At 42.3% G+C, this 6,000-nt stretch overlaps 1 protein-coding gene across 3 annotated transcripts in view; it reads left to right on the top strand.

Moving 5' to 3' along the window:
* The first annotated feature begins 290 nt into the window (after positions 1–290).
* Positions 291–6,000, top strand: part of apba1a (amyloid beta (A4) precursor protein-binding, family A, member 1a) — a 168,875-nt gene continuing 163,165 nt past the window's right edge. For all 3 annotated transcript variants that reach the window (XM_020509892.2, XM_020509889.2, XM_048594748.1), the window contains exon 1: positions 291–436. The gene's annotated coding sequence lies outside the window, so the exon portion shown is untranslated. The remainder of the gene's footprint in view (positions 437–6,000) is intronic.

Here is a 6,000-nt window from a genome sequence, read left to right as displayed (position 1 = left end):
TTAGTGAGAGAGTGACCATTGTGGGGGTGAAGAGTGACCTCCTTAGTAAGAGAGTGACCCCCTTAGTGAGAGAGTGACCATTGTGGGGGTGAAGAGTGACCACTGGCTTTGGAACAAACATCTGAAACATTTCGGTCTCCGGGCCTGCGCAGTAATGGACCTTGCCGTGCCCGGCTGCCGCGCCTGCGCGTTGAGCACGGTTCTCGGGCGAGCCGCCAGCAGCCGGCGACCGCGCGCAGGCGCACTTCCCCCTGCAGCGCCTTCGCACACCGGGGCTACTTCCTGCCTGAGTGCCTCTGCAAATCTGAGTGTGTCTCTGCAAGAACCACAGGGAGGATCAGCTGGCAGCTAGAGGGCTTTAAACAATTGCAAGAAAACGGGCAAAGTGCGCGCAATGCAATCACATCCAGATCTTGAGGGGCTTTAGGAATCACAGGTATGTAGCAGCAGGCTTCTGGTTCCCAGTTTCTCCTTTTTTTTTGCAAAACGCTTTTAGTCATTTGCAGAGTATTTTGCGACAAATGTAAAAAAGGTGGGAGAAAAGATGCAGAAACCCCCCTGTATACTTTCATGCAAGAAAATAAACACATCAAAATAACAGCACGTTTAAAGCAGAGCAATCTAAGCGTATTTTTAACTTAGATATTATGCGTATGTTCCTCCAGTTATTTTTCTTATTCTGAATTGTGCATTGACTGGAACATCCAAGAGATGGTCCATCTTATTGTGAAGATGCTGTTCTCGCCCATCAGTTTATTGAGGATCATGCTGCAGTAATGCTTTGTTGTGTTGATATGGCATCTTTCCTGAGAATGTACAGTAGCAGGCATATGGCAGACTGCGAGCAGAAAGCCTTTCTAAGATCTTGTTTTTGCGTTTCATTCGTTGGTGTGTTTACAAGTATGTGATAACAGGGAGTTGGGGAGAGAAAACCTACGTTGCATTCTCTTAAGCCAGAGGGTGGTGAATCTATCTTACAGCAACAAGGTATCATACATGATCCCATTTAAGCCAACCTGTAAACTCACTATGAATTCTCCCAAGATCAAGCAGGAACAATTCCTCTCTTTTTAAATGCTAAAATGCTTACATTATTTGGCTTGCAAATTGTAACTGTTTAGCAGCAATGCTAACAGCAATAACTCAAGCAATATCATAACGATGATCTAAAAACATATCTCTGTATACATTTTTACCAAATGTAGTAGCCATCGTTGCTGACGGAATGCCAGTTTTACCATTTCACATAACTTCACTCAGGTTAAAAAAATTAATACCATATGTAGTTCACCATGTGTCCTATTGAATTTTGACAAAGCGTCTGAAGGACTTTCCATTCATTAGCCAATAATAACTTGAATGAGTCAGGAAGGTAAAAGATGTGGTTAAAAATCTAAGTAACGTTCACTGTACGATATGTGAACGATATAGTCCATGGTAGTATACAGATTGAAAACTGATAACTGATCTGTGGGAGATAAACAAAAGATTTGAAATTTTCAACCCCATCATTTGTGTCCACTCTTTTGCTAATAACCGATTCCATTCATTCAGTGGATGTTTGATTTTAAGGAGTGACTCCTTCAGTGACATGCTGCTTCTTGTTGATGTGTGCAGACATGGGTCAGCTTCCAGATGTATGCTTACAATATCCAGCTCTGCCTGTCTGTCTGTGATGTTAAACAGTTTGTTCACTATCCAGACTTGCATAAGCCACACTTTGGTGAAATACTAAGACTGAAAGCGCCACAAATTCTGCTGCCTCACTATCAATATCACCCCTTCCCCAGTAAAAGCCTTCAGTTGAACTAACCTGTTGGCAGCTTTGCTGTCATTTTTGACTCTGAGCTGAGTTTCCGGTTACATGTCCTGTGCATCATAAAGGTTGCTTGCTTGCATGAGGTCAGCTGTCCTAGCCCTGCTTCAATCCATCTGCTGCTGAAACCCTTGTTCATTTCTTTGCCATCTTCATGTTCAACTATTTTATTGCTCTCCTGGATGGCTCCCAGTTTTCCACATTATGTAAATGTCAGCTCCGCTGCCTGCATCCTAACTCTCAGTAAATGTCTCTTGCCCCTCTGCTTGCTGACTGACATTGGCTCACTGGCCTCCAGAGCCTCAGGTTTAAACTTATCATCCTCGTGTTCAAATCACCTCACGCTCTTGCCTATTTTGTGCCCACAATCTCCTCTATCTTACCAATCCCCTGCTATGTGCGTAACTCACACCAGACCCTGTTCACCCATAACTCCAGTCCTCATGGAAGCACTGCGAACTGGGAAGAGGCCAGTCAGTCCTTTGAACCAGCTCTACCATTTGCTAAGATCATATCTGATCATATACCACAAGTTCATCTTCATGTTCTAACTCTTTATCCCTTAATTCTCTTAGTACTCAGCAGTTCATGCTTAAACAACACATTAATTTTAAAATTCTCATCCGTGTTTTCTACTCCCTCCATCACCTTACCCCTCCGTGTCTCTGTAATGTCCTTCACTTGTACAAATATCTGTGCTCCTTCAATTCGGGCTTCTTGAACAGCCCCAATTTCATTTAATAATCGTCACAGCATTTGGTGGGAATTCCAATGCTCTGGAATTCCCTCCATAAGTATCTCTCTGTCTCTCTGTCTCTGTCTCTCTGTCTGTCTGTCTCTCTCTCTCCTTCAAGGTATTCTCCACAACTAGCAGTGTACAATCATCTGAAGCCAGATGTGCTGAGTGAATGATCCATCTGGATTTGCTCCTGAAATCACATCATTACTGATTCCAGACTGGAACACAAAGTAAATTGAGTTGGTTACCCAGCAAGGGCTAAGTCCATATAGGAAACTGCAAAGGCTGTAGGACCTGACAACATTTCAGTTGTGATAACAAAGGCTTGTGTTCCAGAAATAGCTGCATTTCTAGCCAATACAGTCCAATACCAACATCTACCCAACAATGTGGAAAACAGCACAGGTCTAATTCAGCCATTTCCTATAGCCCTATTAGTCTTCCCTCAATCATCAGTAAAGTAATGGAAAGTGTCATTGACTGTGCTATAAAGCAGTACAGCTTCAACAATGACCTTACTGTCACTCAGTTCAGGTTCAGTCAGGGCCTCTCAGCTCCTGACCTCATTACAGTCTTGATTCAAACATGAACAAAGAGCTGAATTCCACAGGTGAGGTGAGAGCGACTGTCCTTGACATCAAGGTTGCATTTGACTGAGTGTGGCACCAAGGAGCCCTGGTAAAACTGGAATCAGTGGGAATCAGGGAGCAAACACTCCACTTGTTGGGGTCATACTGACGCAGAAGAAAATGGTTGTGGCTTTTGGAAGTCAGTCATCTCAGCTCCAGGACATCACAGCAGGAGTTCCTTAGGGTAGTGTTCTAGGCCCATCCATCTTCAGTTGCTTCATCAACAACTTGCTGTCCATTACGGGCCAGCGGTGAGGATGTTCGCTGATGATTGCGCAATCTTCAGCACCATTCATAATTCCTCGGATTTTGAAGTGGTCCCTGTGTCCCTACGCAGCAAAACCTGGACATCATTGAGGCTTGGGATGATGAGTTGCAAATTACATATTTGCCCTACAAATTCAATAGAGTATCATTGCTGAATCTCCTGCTATCAACATCCTGAGGGTTACCGTTGACCAGAAACTGAACTGGAAAGGCCGTATAAAAACAGAGTAGGCCAGGGGCTTGTTATTCTGTGATAAGTAACTAACATCCCGATTCCCCAAAGTCTGTCCATCAGCTACAAAGCACATATCATATCCCATGGGAGGACAACAAAAAAATCTGTTATTTGTTCAGTGTCACATTTGGTTTGATAATGCTTTGACCTAGGATGTTTACTACCTTAAAGGTGCTGTCCCAACATGGGCAAGTTCCTGAGTGAAATTGTTGATGGTATGAACTAAAACATACAAATAAGAGAATAGAAAAGCTTTAAAACTAATTGGCTTTTGTACTTGGAGTGGAATTCTATTAATCACTCTCCTCTATATTCTGTCAGCTGTGTCTGAAATCAGTAATACCAGTGTGTTATTCACCAGGTCAAATTATCCCTTCACCGTGTGACATTATTATTGTGTAGTATGGTGCTGTAGTGCAGAAGGAGGCTATTTGGCCCGTCAAGTTAAACACACTTTTTTTCTCCACATGAGCCATCTAATCTAATTTCACTCTCCTGCCTGCTTTCTGTAATTTTCATTACTTTTCAGACATCTACGTAAAGAGTCTAAAGACATTTATTTTGAATAAGTTGCTATGGGGAATTCATAAGGACATAAGAAATAGGATCAGGAGAAGTCATTCCACCTCTAGAGCTTGCTCCACCATCCGTTTTCCTTTTTGACCCCCATAAAAATCCATCTAACTCAACCCTGAGTATATTCTACGACCCAGCCTCCAGTGCCGCTGTGGTGGAGAACGCCTACAATTTAATGCTACATTGACAGAAGAAATGCCTCCTCATCTCTGTCTTAAATTTGAGATCCCTTATTTGTAAACCGTGTCCCTTAGTTCAAGATTTTCTCTCAATGGGAAATACCTTCTCACCACATGTCCTAACTTTCAATAAGGTCGCCTCTCATTCTTCTAAACTCCAGTGAGTATCAGCCAAACTTGCTCAACTGTTCCTCAGAAGACAGCCCTTATCTTTGAACCTCCTACATTGTGAATAAATTCCTGCTTATGTAAGGAAACCGAAACTCTGCACAGTAAATTCTGTGTCCCATGACCTCTGCACCAGACTTTTAAAAACACCTTTTTAATTCTGTTCCTGAACCACCTGCAGCTCAACATCCCTCTGAGATTTCTGCGCTCTTCCCAGTCTGACACCTTGTATATCCCAGATTTTAATTGCTTCACCATTGTGCCTTCAGCTGCCAAGGCCTTGCACTCTTGAATTCCTTCCATAAATGTCTCCACCATTCTTTCTTCCTCTTTTCCTCTCTCTCTCTTCTCTATCATAGCCTTCCTTTTAGACTGTCCTTTAAAATTATCTTTTTGTCCAAATTTCTAGTCACCTCCCCTTATGTGGTTTGGCGTTAAGTTTTGTGAGAACACTTTTGCTAAATGTAGTTGGGATGTTTTACCATGTTAAAGCCATTATATGAATACAGGTTGACGTGGTGAAAAATAGATGCATGCTCTTCCCTCATGGCTTTTATTCCATGTTTTGTAACTTTGTGTGCCCGTCCTCGTGATTCAGCCAAAAATCAGCTCTTCTTGAACATTTGACCAATTGGAGAGTTAGAGATCCAGGTTTGTACCACACAGTATGTTGATAATTTTCACTGTTGCAGGAAAGTCTTGGTCTATGTTTTACTGGAAGACCACCCTGTGATTGGAAATTTAAAGGTGGGAAATTTGGAAATTGTCCCAGTCTGAAAAAGGAATGTTTGAAATTTTGGCAAACTCGAACACCAAGTTTACAAATGAGAGGGCAAACAAAGTTGAAAATAGATTACAGCAGGAATTCCTTACAAAATGATAGATTTTAATGTTTTCCTGACTCGTTTCCTCATGCCTCTTGCCCAATTGACTAATCATTGCTGACACTAAAGTGTGCATTTCTCAATTGGAAACATGCTATGAAAATAACAAACCCTTGTGGCCTCCTGACCGCCCTGTTACTTATCTAGACAGCCAAATCTGTAAATATATTAATCATACTGTGCAGTTGGCTGGGACATGTAGTCTATAAATCCAATTTGTAAATCCATATTCTTTCAGTGAGGAGATTGCACTATCTGCTGTGGAACATCGCAGGCAGCTTCCTGACAACCCTTGAGGTTAACCCTGCAGAGGTAATTGTGTGCTGTTTGTATCTGATCGAATGTGCTGTAGCTCATTGGGATAGGCTATGACAGCTGAATGAAATTACATAGAATTACAACATTGAAACCGGCAATTGAGCCCAATTGGTCCTTCCAGTGTTTATGCTCCACATGAGTTTCTTCTCACCCTCCTTCATCTCGCCCTGACAACATATTCTTCTAGTC

This window comes from Rhincodon typus, chromosome 3 (assembly GCF_021869965.1).
Source record: "Rhincodon typus isolate 14 chromosome 3, sRhiTyp1.1, whole genome shotgun sequence".
NCBI lineage: Eukaryota > Metazoa > Chordata > Chondrichthyes > Orectolobiformes > Rhincodontidae > Rhincodon > Rhincodon typus.
The sequence above is the reverse complement of the archived record's forward strand: the minus strand, read 5'-3'. Positions and strand labels throughout refer to the sequence as shown.